The sequence below is a fragment of the Tupaia chinensis genome, unplaced genomic scaffold (genome assembly GCF_000334495.1).
Source record: "Tupaia chinensis unplaced genomic scaffold, TupChi_1.0 Scaffold147458_1, whole genome shotgun sequence".
NCBI lineage: Eukaryota > Metazoa > Chordata > Mammalia > Scandentia > Tupaiidae > Tupaia > Tupaia belangeri.
Window position 1 is genome coordinate 232,278 of NW_006207309.1, and position 16,855 is coordinate 249,132.

The following is a 16,855-nucleotide window of genomic DNA, read 5'->3' on the forward strand; positions in this document are numbered from 1 at the left end:
CTACATCCTATTGGGATTTGGGGCACACATACACATATGCCTGGCTGTTTTTTAAGCCACTAGGGCCAGAATTCAAACCAAGGATGGTCATGTTAGATCTGGCTCCCTTAACCACTAGGCTATGAGTGAAAGAGACAGAAAAAGAGCAACAAAGAGAGAGCATCCCCAACAAGACCTTGACTTCTAGATGTTCCCCCTTTCCTTCAACTTCAGCCAGCCCTGGATCATAGGTATGCACATGTGCCTGAGAGAAGTCTCAAGATGCAAATCTGGAATCTTCCCATGTGGGTCAATGGCACAGAGTGTAGCTTTTTACACCACACCACCATCTATCCCCCTTATCATGTATAAGTTTTACCAAATACACAAAAAGAGCCGTGAAAAAAAGTAAGCAAGTAAGAAAATATACAATAAGATTTTACGTGAGAAAATCCTATTATTCAACACTGCTGCATTTCTGTAAAAGGACTCTGATCCCAATCACAGCATATAAGATAAAAGTGCCCAGCTGTGCTCACCAAAATCTTATTTTGTCTACATGGACATATTTTTTTTTCTCCTGTGGCCATTTTTTTTTTTTTCTATACAGGCAGAGATCCAGAATAAACTTCAGGCTCTGTTCTTCTGTGGGAGCTTTGTTATGATCTTAATGCCTTCCCAAAAAATTCATTGTTTTCAGAAACAGTTCAGAATTAACCAGAAGGGACTACTCTAATACTGTATTTAATTTGTTTAATTTCTGAGCTTTTGGTCTTTGTTAGCCACATATTAATCATGGGGTTTTGTACAATTTTCTATTACTCCAGTACTGTTTAAACAAACAAAATGTTTTCAGCTAACCAGGTACTGGGCACCATTGGTTCAGCAAGATCTTTTGCTTCTCATTTATTTCATCTTTGATATTTTGTAAAAGGCCAACAAATAAAATAGAAGCAAAATGTTCTGAACAATATTTGAACTCCAAAAGGGGAGGGCAGCCAACATTTTTTCTTTTCCTTGCTGACAGCGTTCGTCGTCTAGCGAGCATATGGTGTTCTAGGCTTTGGAAAGAAAGTGGCTGTCAGAAGAATGATTCTTCTATGGAAAACAAAACACATGCTGAAGGAATAAAATGCTTGTCACCCTGCATGTGGAGAGAGAGCATACAGACATCCTCAGCACCTAGTCTAACACTGTCACTGACAAGGAAGTGGCCCAGAGACCACAAAATTGATGGCATGTTTCTATTCTGGGTCTCTAAGAAAAATTTTGCAGAAGCCCCTCCCTTCTTCCAGGCCTAGGAAAATACCCTGTGGCATGCACAGGCCTAGCATGAGTACGGGTTTTAAAGTCAAGCAAATCTGGATTTGAAACCTGCTTCTCAAGCTATCTCCTGTGTGACCTGGGGAAAGGTATCGACATCTCTGAACCTCCATTTCTTTTTCCACAAAATGAGAATAAAGATACTTTTTTCTCATAGAGTTCTTGAAAGGATGATATAAAATAACTACCGATATAAAATAACAGAGGAAATACCACACATGTGCACAGTTGGATGTTAAATCTAATGAGTTCCAGGCGGCATTGAATCTAGTCTGGAGGGATGATGGCAGTTTGAGGCTGAATCACCCAGGTTTAGGAGGGTTTGGAGGATTTGGGTCCACTCTAAGGCAGGTCTATAGGGGTAGGGTTCATGATCATATCAGATGGTAGATAGGACAGCACTCTGTGGAGTTAATAGTTTTACACACACACACACACACACACACACACACACACACACACATGCACATGCATGCATGTACACATTGACTGATTATTAAAGCCCAGCCAAAAAGTACCCCACGCTGAGGTAAACCAGTTTGAAGCCTCCTCATCCTACTCCCCACTTACTGCTCTCATGGGGCCCTCTCAGTATCATGAATACATTTTTTAAAAATCAAGACAGAGGGTGACCTTTGCGCCAGGTAGGCCTTGTGAGCTCATTAGAGTCTGTCTTGTCACAAAGCCCAGGTTTGCAGTGTGTGTCTCTGCCAGGCCCTCGCCTCACTCCCATTGGTGGTACAGAAAGGGATGTGCCAAAGTGACTTTTGAAACCTGGGATGCAGTGCTTTCTCACCCACCCCAGCCCCCGTCTCTCTCTGGTAAGCGCACATGCCATGCTGTGAAAGAGTAACAACAATCAAAAAATGGCTTAGAGTTACGTAAGAAATCCTTTCACAGGCACTTCACGGAGTAAAGTACAAGAGACAGAAAAATGAATGGAAAAACCATAACAAGTGGGGACACATATAATAAGTATGGACGTATCTACAATATCTGTGGACCCCATTTAAGAATATTACATGTAAGGGCCCGGCCACCATGGTGCATAAGTAAAGTCACTGCTTTGGAGGCTGGAGGCCACATGGGAGGCCTGGATTCAGTTCCCAGGCTAACCTGACCATGCTGGGCATGGTTGTGTGTATCTGCAATCCTAGCTAACAGGAGTATCACAAAGCACAATCCTGTTGAAAATATTTATCTGTCTCTCTCCACTCCTCCATAAAAGAAAAAACAGTATTACAAGTAAGATTTGGGTTGAGAGAAAACTGATGAGACCTAACAGTGCTTTCTTCTGAGTTCCTTTTGTTCTTCTGAAATGGAGATGAGATTAATCTTCCCCTGTCCCTCTCAATGTCCCAAACCTCCCAGTATGACCTATATACATCCTTTAATTTACCATGTAGAGGGATCTGAGGAAAGCAAGAGAAAGGAGAAGGAAAAAGGAGATTGGAAACTTCTTACAGGAGAAAAACTAAAAAGGGTTATGGTTTTGCAGAAGAAATAGGACAGTGACAGAGAAGCAGATAGAACTTATTACAAGGCAGATAAGAGTGAATACTGGACCAACAGATGGCATAGTGGTTACATTGCTAACTCCCACATGGTCGACTGCAGTTCAAGTCCTGGACCTGGCAACTTAAAACTCATGCCAAGGTGCATGTTTGTGTATACCCAACATTTTGAGAGGAGAATGAGAAGGGGTTGTGGTATGGCCATTGCCCTATGAGGCAATTTCTCACTTTCTATGTCTCTCAGTCTCTCCGGCAAGCACACACAACCTATAGCTAAAATCTCTCTATTCAAAAAAAGAGTGAAAAACCTCTGGGTCAAACAATCCTAAAATTGCATCTTGTCCTAGAATAGACCCAAGATGGAGAATTACATAGCTGGAAGTTGGGGGTGTGGGCAGTCTACATGTGTGGAGTTACTTCCCAGAACCACCAGGAGCAGACTGACAGTTCTACACACCAGGACTCACAAGCATCATCCCAAGTCAGATCTGTATGGACATAGCTCACACTCATGCCAATAGGCAAGCAGAAAGATCATGAGGGCACGGGAAATTTAGAGTCCATGGTTACACTGAGGTGGCCATATTCCTGAGATGTAGAACTGATTTTGAAAACATTTCCTTGTGTAAAAAGCCTCTTAATGATGAAAATTTCTTGAAGCCCAAATAACTGATTTCCAAATGAACATTCAGAACAGGGCTTATTCTTCAAATGACTATAAGGGCTTATAAGACCACAACTCTCCTTCCTCTCTGATTATGTATCATAGATCTATAAGCCCTGTCATGTCTTTCTTTGTGAGTGCTCTCATATGATAAAGATCTTTCTTCTGATATCCACTGTGACTTAGAGCTTTCATATCTTGGTTCCTCTGACTTCAAGTTTAGTGTCAGGGCTAGCTCCCTCCACAGTGTGTGGTGAGCAGGCTGCTAGAGGGTATTCAGTTTTGCACAAGAACTTGTTCCAGGTCCTCTCACTGCCCTCCCCCAGTTTTTATTAATAGGCTGCTATGGTCTAAATCTTGTGCTCTCCACCTCCCTTCATATCCATATGTTGAAAATCTGATCCCCAAAGTAATGGTATTGGGTGGGGCCTCTGGAGGGGATTAGGTCATGAGGAAGGAGGCCTCATGAGCAAGATCAATTCCCTTATAAAGAGGCCCCACAGAGCTGCTGGCCCTTTTCTTTCCTTTTTTTCCCCTCTTTCTTTCTTTCTTTCTTTCTTTCTTTCTTTCTTTCTTTCTTTCTTTCTTTCTCTCTTTCTCTCTTTCTTTCTTTCTTTTGAAGAGGTTTTTGCTATAGGGCGTGTGTGCTTGCCAGACAGACAGAGAGAGACAGAGAGACAGAAAGCGAGAAATCACCCCTCAGGGGGGATGGCCATGCCGCAATCCCTTCTCCTCCATTCTCCTCTCGGGATCTTGGGCATGCACACACATGTGCCTGGCATGAGTTTAAGCCACCAGGTCCAGGACTCGAACCATGGTTGACTACATGAGAGTCAAGCGACATAGCCATTATGCTAACTGCTGGTCCCCTGGCCCTTTTCTTACCATGTAAGGTTATAGGAAGAAGGTCCTTCATCAGACACCAGATGTGCTGGTGACCGGATCTTGGACTTTCCAGACTCCAGAACTGTGAGAAATAAGCTTCTGTTCTTTATAAGCCAGTCAGCCTCTGATATTTTGCTATAGTTGCCTAAATGGACTAGGACAGTTGCTAGTGCTCCTAGATCCATCTGATGCTATGAAAGGCTTCTCCAGATCTGACCTCTGCTTCCCTTCTTGACCATGTTTGCAGTTTCCTTCTGGCAGCCCCAGCCTCTGCAACTGTGAATAAATGCCCCCTTGGTCTGGCCTTACTTTTGGACCTTATTCTTGGGCACAGTATCTCAGGGCCTGACTCCTTCTAGGTCTCTCCAAGGTTATAAACATCGATCGTGTGTTATTTCTACCCCGGTCCAGAGTCCTTCCAGTTCTACTGCTTCATCTTCCAGTTGACATTCAGGTGAATTTCCTAAAATACTCTCAAGTCATGTTACTTTATATTCAAAACTTGAAATAGCTTCCTATTAACCACAGAATAAAGTCCAACTTCTTTACCTGGAATTCAGGGCCCTCCACTAACAGGCTCCAGTTTCCTTTTCAACAACATTTTCTACTCTGGGATGCAGAATGTTTGCTCTAGGAAGCAGGTCTATTCATGATTTCTTGAACACTGCTTGATCGTTTTGGCTTTGCACCTTTTTTCATTCAGCTCTTATCATCTGAAAGCATTTCTGCTTGCCCTCAACCATCCACGTTACCTGCTCTTCAAGCAACACAAACCCTATAGACTCAAGCTGCCTGCCTTGACGTCTCTCCCCTAAATTCCCATAGTTATTGGATCTTATCGCACTTGCTTAAATGTTTTTCACCAATGTCTTATGTTTTATAGACTTACAGATGTAAGTCTTATGTTCTAGACTTCATCTTAAACTCTGCATGGTAGGGACTATAGCTTATACAGCTTTGATTTCCTGACAGGTCCTGGCCAGGAAGAAATGACATGGATTTTAAGATTGAACAGTTTAGAGTCAATCGAAATCCTGGCTACACTAGAACCTTAAACAAGCCTAACTTCTCTATATCTCTAACCTCTGTAAATCTCAGAAATGGTGGGATTATAATCCTTGTTAATTCTTGCAAAGATGAAAAAGAGGTGGCAAATGTGGAGTATTTGGACTTTATTAGATATTCTGTAAGTATTTATTGAATGACTAATGGAACTTTAATACATATTTTGTTGGTTGATTAACTAACGTTGCTTTTCATAAAGTTTGGCACTCAACAGCACACATACTTTAATATCAGTACTCAATAAAACACGTTCCAAACTTCAGTTATAGTTACCTAGATGGTATAGGCCAAAGTGTTCTTAACATGGGATCTACTGTGTCTGTCCTGTCCTCTCACAGACCTCACTACAGAATACAGACGAAGTCTGTGTTAAAAGTCTAAATGTTAAAAGAACAGAACTCCCAGGGCCAGCCAGTGGTGAGGTGGTTAAGACTACTCGATCTCACATGGCCCACTGTGTGGTTCAAGTCCCAGCCCCAGTTGCTTGAAAGACATGCCAGAAATGTGTGTGTGCTCAAAATCCTGAAAGGAGAGAAAAATGAAGACAGGATCGTGGCATGTCCATCCCAGGGGGGCGGGGGGTGCTTTCTCACTCCCCCCTCCTCTTTTTCATTTTACAATGAGCTTATTACAGAATGTTCTTAGGTGGGCAATAACTTTTGATTTATTATTAAAGAAAGTTATGCTTCCTCATGCTGTATAGTAAAGGTAAGAGGCTACAGAATTTTAAGCTTCTTTCTACTGGAATTCTCTGATAGTATAGCACAGTGTTATCATTTCTGCAATGCTAGGATAAATTTAAAAAGCCTCTTCTATGCTTCTCTTCAAAAAGCGATGAATAATGACAGAAGATGGCATAAAAAATTTTTTTTTCTATTCATTCTGTATTATTGGAGCCTGTGTTTTTACCATCACAGGCTACAATTTCCACTTTATCCACTTTAATAAGTTCTGTCACCTCTCTGAATTCAACATCATTCAATACGAAAGTCCACACATCATTGCAGAATCTGTACATACTGAGAGAGCCCCTGAAATTAACTCTGTTCCTGACCCTCTGAGCCAATGCTGAATTTATAGCCTTATCAAACTGAAGTAGAACTTGAAGGGCAAATAGGGGGTAATCTGTTGAGACTGTACGAGCTCATTTAAGTTCTCCCGAAGACTGTTTGCTGAAGTGGTATTTTTGTATAGCTGCTATGCCATGGCTTAGGAGGAAGATACCGTTTTCCTTACTCAGGCCTGTACTGATACCCTGTGGCACAGGTGCTTCCTGCCATGAGCAGACACCAGTGGCCAGGAGCGGGGTAGGAGGTGCCGCTCCCCTGATCCTCTCCATCTATCTCTATCTCCCTCTATCTCCCACCTGTAAGTATGCACACCCTCTAGGAAATTAAAAATAATAACAATAAAAAGAAAAACAGAACTCCCATTAACAAATACGTTTATAAAATATTCTTTGAAATCTGCACCAAAGAACCATGTATGATTCATGATGATGGTTTGGTGATATCCCTATATTCTAAGAGAATCAATTAAGCTAATGTGAGCCAATGCCCTTCAGTTAGTGCTGAAATCAAAGTTACCCCTTAAATCACTGATTGAGCACACTGCTCGAATGTGTCAAATAAGCTACGAACTCTCTGAACACACCCTCTCGTAGATCTTCCTCCACAAATGAAAACAATCCAAAGAGAATCAACTGAAATATATATTATTGTGAACTGAAAGAGTCCTTTAGGTTTAAATGACCTGAAATCACCATTCTGAAATGTTTACATGAAAAAGCTGGCACACACAAAGGTTGATCACTCTGTGCTCAGACACAATTAAATTAAAATATTATTCATTCCACTATCTATACATCATACACAGTGAGATGGGATCCAAAGGAGAAGAAAGAACATTATACTTTCAGGTATGCAAAATTGTAGGACTTTAGTGTGGCCATTCTGGTCCAGTTCAAAGTTCTCATTTTATCTATAATATGTTGATTATCCAATTAAGAGAACCCAGGAAAGGGACACTCCATCAGAAGGCATGGTCTCCCACTCAGTCGTCAAGAGTGGACCCAGACTTGGAAACCAGCAGTTAGCGTAATGGCTATGTCGCTGGACTCCCATGTAGTCAACCGCGGTTCGCGTCCCGGACCTGGTGACTTAAAACTCACGCCGGGCGCGTGTGCGTGTGTGCCCAAGATCCCAAGAGGAGAATGGAGGAGAAGGAATTGCGGCATGACCATCCCCCCTGGGGGGTGATTTCTCGCTTTCTGTCTCTATGTCTCTCTCTGTCTGGCGAGCGCATGCGCCCTATAGCGAAAACCTCTCAAAAAAAAGAGTGGACCCAGACTTTATCTACCATTGAGATGCTGTGGGCTCCCAAATTTATTTCTTCAAATATCCAGATACCCAGTGAGAGGATCCCCCAGAGCCTCTGAAATGCAACATGACCAAGATGGAATTCATTTGCCTGTTGTGACCTCAGGCTCTCTCCATATTTCTCATTACCGTCAACGGCTCACACTTCTCCCCATCACCTAGGCTGGGAGTCAGGATACTACAACGCCCCCCTCACTTTTCTTAAATCAACCTGTCTCCAAGTCCTGTTGATTTTAGCTCAGCCCTTCTTACCACTGCCATTAGCTAACAGCTACTAGAACTTCTTTGACTGCTTTCAGACTGTACTCCCTGTCTCTGCCATCAGGCCATTCTTCCCTTTGGCAGGAGAGTAACATTCCCATGCTAAGATTCTGTAGTTACCCCTGAGTGGCTTTTAAGGTTGAGTTTTTCAGTTTTACCTACTGCCCTTCTTGGCGGTCACAAAAACCCAGAGTACCAGCCCAGAGCAAAACATTATTTTTGTGTTCCTAGGCATTCTCCCAGATCTTCCTTGTTTGGGAAGTCCTTTCTTTCGTCTGCTCACTCACTTGATAAGGTGTGGCCTAAACATTACTGTGAGGCTTTGACTAATGAGACAGACTTAGCAGCTTCCTCTTCTGGCCCCACAGTATCCTGTTTTTACTGATATCTTACTTCCTAGCTCACTCTTAACATTAGATTCTCTTCAGGCACTTCTTAAAAATACAGATTCCCAGGACTCTCTCCAAGAAATTCTGATTCAATTGGTCTAAAACCCAAGAAAATGTAGGAGTTTTTGTTCGCTTTTTCTTCTTTGTCTTTTTTTTTTTTTTTTAAGTATCTGAGATGATTTTAATACTGAGGCAAATCTAGGGAACACTAAGTAATATTAGAGAACAATTTCTAGTATTATACAATACAGTAGGGAGAATATAGATGGAAAGCCTTGTTATGTATCTAAAATAATGAAAATGGAGGATTCTGAATGTTCCCCACATGTGTAATGACAAATAGTTGAGATGATGAGTGTGCTGATTATCCTGATTTAATTATTACGCATTTTATTCTTATACTGAAAAGTCACATTGTATCCCCACAAATGTGTACAATTACCATATGGCTATTTTAAAAGAGTTATTTATTTGTTATTATTATTATAATTTTTAAAATTTGACCAGAGAGAGAGAGAGGAAAGGGAAACTGATAAAGCAAGACACCAGGTTTGGGACTTGAACCGAGGTTGGTTAGGTGGGAGTTCAGCGCCTTAACCACAAGGCCACCTGCTGGCCTACAATTATTATATGTTAATAAAAAGAGAAAAAATGTAGGTTAATTATAGTTATTTGCTGATGTGTCTTTCTGGTTTACCAGATGGGAGCTCTGGAGGGGCTACTCTATTCACATTTGTCCTTGAATTCTCATGATCTGGGATAGTGTAGGATTTGACATTTACACAGTGAACCTGAAGTATTTTCACTTGAACTAATTTACCATGCCCGTAATAGTTCATAAATTTGGGCAGTCAGTCAAGTGTCTGTTGGGGTCAAAGGTGGAGCCAGGTGCTGAGATAGTCTTAGAACAACATCAGTGCCCAAGTGGTTGGATTGGGCTATAGGAACAGCAGAGATGTTTTTTAAAACCTCAGCTGAGTTAGATCTGGGGGCAGGCACCCTTGTTTGTCCTGTAAGATGAATCTAACAATATTGATACCAATGACTGTAGAGACAGACAAATGTTCTCGCCCCTTACCATCCCTATTAAATGTATGTCCCCTTGAAGAAGCCAATGACCTGTGTGACCCTGGACAAATAGAGACGTTAAGGAGCTGAGGACCAGGGCAGAGTAACACCACGCATCCTGGTTCTGCCAGCTGCCAACTCTGTGCCCTAGAGCAAATGTCTTAACCTCTCAGTCCTCGCATTTGTAATATGATTTTAATACCAGTGGCTGCCTTCCGTGACTCTTATGAGAATTAAATGAAAACATGTACGTGAAACAGCACAAGGTCTGGCCACGAGGTAAACTCTTAATAAATGTCAACCAGAATAAATTTTGTATTAGTGATAATTAAAATGGTTATTATTATTAATAAGAAATTACAATAGCACTAATTAAGCTAATGATATTAGTTAAGGTTGTTTAGGCAGTCTTTGCGTGTCCTACTCAGCCTTCTCCTACACATGTAGTGTAGAAGTAAATCTAATGATTTCTATCAAAAGTCAGGGGCTTTTGCCAACTGTGATGTTTTCTCATGCCCTGCTACTTCTCCCTCTGTGGAGAGTAAACAATGCAGAGCCTTCTCATCCATGGGCAGAACATGCATTCATGGCTACTGACTAGTGTACATGTGAAACTGCCACCGCATCAGCCCCTTCACCTGTTTCCAGAGCCACACCTGAGCCTCGCTAAAGTCAGTGGTGTACAGCAGCCCTCATTTTCCCCATTTCATAGGTAGCAAAATGGAAGTCTAAAGATATTAAATGTTGGGCCAGCTGGTGGCCTGCTGGTTAAGACACCTGAAGCCCACATGGCCAACTGTGCAGCTGGAGTCCCCATCAGGATGCTCGAAGAACATGCCGGATGTGTGTGTGTATGTGTGTGTGTGTGTGTGTGTGTGTGTGTCCCCGAAATCCTAAAGAAAGGGAGAGAGGAGGAGAAAAGATTATGGTGTGGCCATCCCCCATGAAGGTGCTTCCTCACATTCCCTCTCCCTCCCTCTCTCTGTTGCTGTCTGGTGAATACAACATACCCTCTGGAAAATTAAAAATAATGATACTGGGAACCAGCAGTTAGCGTAATGGCTATGTCGCTGGACTCCCACGTAGTCGACCGCGGTTCGCGTCCCGGACCCGGTGGCTTAAAACTCACGCCGGGCGCGTGTGCGTGCATGCCCATGATCCCGAGAGGAGAATGGAGGAGAAGGGATTGTGGCGTTATCATTTCCCCTGGGTGGTGATTTCTCGCTTTCTGTCTCTATGTCTCTCTCTGTCTGTCTGGCGAGCGCACGCGCCCTATAGCGAAAAGACCTCTCCAAAAAAAAAAAAATAATAATGATACTAAGTGTTTTGGACCAAAATCACATAGTTGTTCACAGGATAACAAATCCAAGTCTTGTTACTCCAAATTGAGTAATTTTGGGGGATCTTAAAAGCTCTGTTTAGAAATAAGACTATTGGGGACAAATAAGTTGTAGGAAGTGACTACGACTTCCTAAAAAAGATGTGTTACGTGGCGTGCTGGTTAAGGTGCTGGGCACTCCCCACATGGCCTACCATGGTTCAAGTCCCAAACCTGGTGGCTTGCTTTCTCACTTTCGCTCTCTCTCTCTCTGCATGTGTCTCTCTGGTCAAATTAAAATAAATGAGTAGAATGAAAAAAAGATGTGTTAGGAGATGGAGGACAAAGCACAGGGTGAAATAAGTTGGATGAAGGAAGCCATGTTGCATTTCAGTTTGTTTTATCCAGAGAACGCAGTCTGGGTTCTAGAAAATGTGTGTCTTGCTTATTCCATGACGTCTCTTTATTCGGACCCTCTTTCTGCCAACTTGGACCTGGCTCCTGAAAATTACCCCAGCTCTACCCCTGGGTTGCACACAGCCCACTCTCCTCTTCCTCTGAAGGATTTTTGTGGCAGTGGTTGCTCATTCTAAGACTTGGAGAATAATCATCCCTGTTTACCTGGCTTGACTCCTCCCCCTGCCAGCTCCTGAGCCACTCAGTGGTCAGCAGGTGTCTTTGCAGCTCCCTCACCCCTCCCTATCTTAAAGTTCTACACACTTGGCAGTCTGATCCCAGAACGCCTCTCAAGAGTTCAAGCTCTGTCTTGCTTCTGTATGGAGGCACATGCCAGTCTTCTTTTTTCACTATTTAATTAGCAAATAGGCAAAACCCACAGGGCTGAAAAAATACATACACACGCGAAATGTATATGAAAGAATCCTGCTTCCTCTCTCAGTCCTTATCGCTCTCAAGTATCCATCCTCTCTTTTTTAATACCTGGCAACAGGTATTAAAAAAGAAAAGCAGGGCCAGCAGGTGGCACAGTGGTTAAGATGCAGAACTCCCACATGGGCCGAGTCCTGGACTTGGCAGCTTGAAAACTACACGGGGCATGTGTGTGTGCATTGCCCAAAATCCCAGGAGGAGAATGGAGGAAAAAGTGATTGTGGTGCAGTCTCACCCTGAGGCATGATTTCTCACTTTCTCTCTCACCTCTCTCTCTCTGACAAGCGCACATGCCCTATGGCAAAGAGTTTAAAAACATAAAACCATTTCTGTTAGTTTCTGGTATGTCCTGTCAGGTTCTTTATACCAGTAGAAGTAAATTTCTATCTTTTTCTTTTTTTTTTTTTTTTGCTATAGGGTGCGTGCGCTCACCAGACAGACAGAGAGAGACAAGAGAGACAGAAAGCGAGAAATCACCGCCCGGGGGGATGGTCACGCCGCAATCCCTTCTCCTCCATTCTCCTCTCAAGATCTTGGGCACTCACGCACATGCGCCTGGCATGAGTTTTAAGCCACTAGGTCCAGGACTCGAACCGTGGTGGACTACGTGGGAGTCCAGCGACATAGCCATTATGCTAACTGCTGGTCCCCAGTAGAAGTAAATTTCTAAATATGTATATTTTTATTTAATCCTCCCTTCCACACTATTAGACACCTTGTCTTTTCAAGTTTTTCTTGGCAAACCCAATCAGTATAGAGTTTTCTTATTCATTTCAACCTTGCAAAAAATGTTCCACTGTATGGATATACTATAATGTAAACGTTCAACTAGTTTTGTTTTGATGGGTATTTGGATGGTTTCCATATTTTATTACTACAAACCAAATGGTGCAGCAATGAATAACCTGAGACTTAATTTCTTGCTTGTGACAATGTGTCTGTGAGATTATTTTCTAGAGTTGGAAGGACTGGTCAACCAGTATGGCATTTGTGATACTGACAGACATGACCGAATTGCCCTCCAGAGATGATCCCAGCAGCCTATACTCCCACAAGCAGGAAATGGGAGTTCCAGGTTCTTGGGAACATTGCCACAGCATGTGCTATCAAAACATACGGATTTCCGCCAAGCTGATAGATACAAAGGGGTATTTCAATGTGATACTCTGTTTTGTTTTTAATTTCTATTATGTGTGATATTATACAGCTTTCATTATATTTAGGACTCAGGACCCAGCAGGCTGGAGGGCTGGAGGCCCTCTTTTTAAAAAAATTCCCATTAGCGCTCTTTACCATTTCGTATTGTATAGTTGGTCTTTCACTTTACAGAAGCTCTTTACATACAAGGCCTCTTCCTATCAGTTCTTTGTCCCTTAACACTGTGAATCATGTCATTTATGACTTTGTTTATGGTGTTGCTTGCCACATAGTTTGTGTGTATGTGTTTTTTATGTTGGTTTTGTGTGTGTGTGTGTCTGTGTGTGTGTGTAGTCAAATTTATTGATCTTTTCTTTTTCTTGGGACTTCAATTCTTCTGGCTATACTACTGCCTGGAGACAACTTACTAAGATTGAATGGTACTGAGTAGCACTTCAAGCAAGTCAGAAAAATGAGAGGATTGTTTTAGTCAGTGTTACAAAGAAGAAGAAAGAATGATTGGGTTTTTAGTCAGTGTTACAAAGAAGAAAGAATGATTGGGTTTTTGTTTTTTAGAAATTTCTATCATTATGGAACCAGCAGATGGCGTAACAACACTACATCGTTGGACTCCCAGAAAATCGACCTTGGTTCAGGCATCAGACCCAGCTGCTGAAACTCACTCCGGGCGCATGTGTGTGTGTGTTCAAGATCCTGGGAGGAGACTGGAGGAGAAGGGATTATGGTGTAGCCATCCCCCCCTCGGGGAGGGTGTGTGTGTGTGTGTGTGTGTGTGATTCTTGCTTTCTGTCTCTCTGTCTCTGTCTTTCCAGAAAGTGCATGCACCCTATAGCAAAAACCTCTCTTCAAAACAAACAAAAAATTTCTATCATTACTCAGGTTTTCCTCTGAAGAAGAAAGAATATATTATCTTCAATATACATGCTATTTAAGGTCTTATAATGCTGAGATTTGATGAACTTATGATTGTATTACATTTATTTGCCTGGTTTGGAGGTTGATATTTTTCAGTTTTTTTTCTTCTCCTTTACTCATGATAGAGCGTGTGTGTACATGCACGTGCATGTGAGAGAGATGAGCACCCCCATCTGTCTGACTGCGTCGCAGCCCCCCGCCTCCAGCCCTCCAGCCTGCTGGGTCCTGAGTACTCATGCATATGTCTGCTGTGTTTCAGGTCAACTGGGCTGGGATTCGATCTACGGTCAAAGTGCAATTTGGCTTTTCTCCTCAGCAGCACACAACCACTGTGCCATGCAGCCAGCATTGTTGGTTTTCTCATTATATTTTGAAAAAATAAATAAATAAAACAAATTCTAACAATGACAAATTCTGTATGCCTAATTTTTATACTCTGAACAATATTATATATAATAATTAGCTTTTGTATTGACTACTTTTATAAATGAAGAACTATAATGAGTTATCATTTCCTTAGAAGCAAAATGCAGATCAAGCGTACAATAATTTCTACTTTATAGGAAGCCCTCATGTTACACCTGGACAGTTAGTGCACAACTATTTCCCACTTGATCAAATTCAACCCTGTCAAAAATAAGTCTTAAAAATACATGACTTGGAGCTGGCAGGTCCCAGACCTGGTGGCTTGCTTTCTCACGTTCTCTCTCTCTCTCTTGCTCTGTGCCTCTCTGGTCAAATTAAAATAAGTAAATAAATAAATGAAGTTCAATAAAATAATTCTTTTTAAAAAAAAATACATGGCTTATTTGACTAGAACATTAGATGATAGAAGGTAGGCTGGGCCGTCCCTGCTGCCTAATGGCTGAGGCAGCCAGATCCCACGTGGCTAACTGGGGCTTGAAATCAGCGATGGTGGCTTGAAAAACACACGAGGCACATGTGCATGCACGTCCCAAATCCTGACGGGACAGAGAAATGGAGAAGGGTTTGTGGTGTGACCATGCTCCACTGTGGTGCTTTCTTCCCCCCTTTCTCTTTGTCTCTCTCTCTCTCTCTGGTGAATGCATGTGCCCTCTGACAATTAAAAAAAAAATCTTTTTAAAAAGAAGGTAGGTGACATTTTGTCTAGTAGGGTAGTTTTAAATCAGATAAATTAAAAGATTACATCAAATTCAGAAAGACTATTGTTCAATTTCCTGTTTACTCTTAATATTATTTAAGTGGGTATAACCTCTCACATATTTAGAATCTAAATTCTTTCTATAAATTGGCTAATCTATTTAGTGAATTTAACCACTAAAAATCCAAGATGAGATAGGTTTAGCCACAATGTCTTTCTCTACAGCAGAGCTTGCGTTCCCACCTAGGTTATAAGCATCAGAAGTTCACCATATTCCACACTTGTTGTATGTCTTTGATTAACTTGCAGAAAGTATTTATTGAGCACCAGTTGTGAAACTGTGCTGGGGCTCTGGGGACAATGATGAAAAAGACCCACACAAGGCCTTGTCCTGCAGCTTCTGAGGCTGTTTTTGAGCCTAACCTTAGTGCAGGAAGTTCTCAGCAAATATTAACTAGCTGGAATTATGCTGCAACTATCCTGAAAACCTAATTAGGCCGCCAGATTTGACAAATACAATTACATATGTCCCATGTAATATTCAGAAAATATTTACACCAAAAGTATTATTCACTGTTTGTTTGAAATCCAAACTTATCTGGGGTCCTGTGTTTTATCTAACAAAGGGTCTACTTTTCAGAAAAAAAAGCCTTAACCTTGCTTTTATTACATGCACAAACCACCTGAACATTGTGGATGTGTCTTTCTGGGCCTCATTCTTATTACTCCATTTATAAAATTCTCGCCTTAGGAATTCTTGTCAAAGGAATGCCTGTCTCTAGTGTTGATCACTGGGGGTGGTTTAAAAGTCTCGGTTCCAAACTGTTAGCTGCTAAAAACAATGACCTTATGAGAGAATAGTATGTGCTGTTTCTAGAGTCCACAGTTTCACAACCAGTTCCGAAATTACAGACATAGTAATTTTTCATAGCGGAGATCATTTTTCCATCAAGACCTAATACCCTATATTGAAAACATTCAGGGGCCAGCTTGTGATATGGTGGTTAGGTGACTGGATCCCACATGGCCAACTGCATGGTTTGAATCCCAGGCCCAGTGGCTTGAAAAACACTCGGTGCATTTGCATGTGTGCCCAAAATCCCAAAAGGAGAAATGACAGGATTATGGTGTGGCCACCCCACCCCCCTGCGGGGGATACTTTCTCATTTTTCTTCTCTTTCTCTCTCTCTCTCTTGCGGTCTCTCTCCAGTGAGTGTATACCGCTCTGGCAAATGTAAAAAGTAATAAAGAACATTAAGTTTTCACGCACTACCTTGAAATTAGCTGTGAGCTGGTTCATTGGCTAGGAGGTGGTTGAATGGGCATGTGTGAAGAATCACATGCAGACGTTAGGGGGAAGAGAAGGCAAAGTCAAACCCCAGAAGACTGAATTCAAATGTTCCTAAGCAGCTGTACACTCCTCCTCTATCAACCAATGAGTAAATGGGTCTTTTTTTTTTTTTCTTTTTGGAAAACTGCCACTTTCCTCCTGGCTGGCACAGCTAACAGATTCCTCAGTGGAAAGGGGTGCTGGGAGAAAAGGGTGAAGTTCCACAGAGAATAATCTGGACATTTAACTTTTACAATAAGCCTTTACAGAAAGAAGAAAACATTTAAACCTATCTGTAAATACACAGACAACCACCTTTGTTATTTAAAACAAAACACAGCAAACAAACAAACAGAAGAAAACAAAACTTATCCAGATTTGAAGCTGCCAATATTACTTATGTTCCAAAATAGAAAAGAAGGTGCATGATTCCCCTTCTTGGGGTGAGGAACATCTAGCGTCTAAGAGGAGATACAGGCCTCCACACTTTCTTGTCATCACACCAAAGACCAATAATATGTGGGTAGATCCAGCAAACTGTAGCCTGTTCTAAGAGGGCCATGGAAGATGTAGAAGCAGAAAATCTCCTTTCCTGCT

The 16,855-nt window shown here is 41.9% G+C and overlaps 1 protein-coding gene, 1 long non-coding RNA gene and 1 pseudogene across 4 annotated transcripts in view; 1 reads left to right on the forward strand and 2 right to left on the reverse strand.

The window, feature by feature from the left end:
- PAPSS2 (3'-phosphoadenosine 5'-phosphosulfate synthase 2) overlaps positions 1–16,855 on the reverse strand; it is a 93,675-nt gene that overhangs the window by 44,026 nt on the left and 32,794 nt on the right. The gene's annotated exons all lie outside the window — the stretch shown is intronic.
- On the forward strand, positions 1,553–14,158 carry LOC102483526 (uncharacterized). The gene is made up of 3 exons (XR_337589.3): positions 1,553–2,123; positions 13,446–13,563; positions 14,065–14,158. It is a non-coding gene; the product is annotated as an uncharacterized LOC102483526 (long non-coding RNA).
- On the reverse strand, positions 6,308–6,636 carry LOC102483114 (transcription initiation factor IIA subunit 2 pseudogene; annotated as a pseudogene).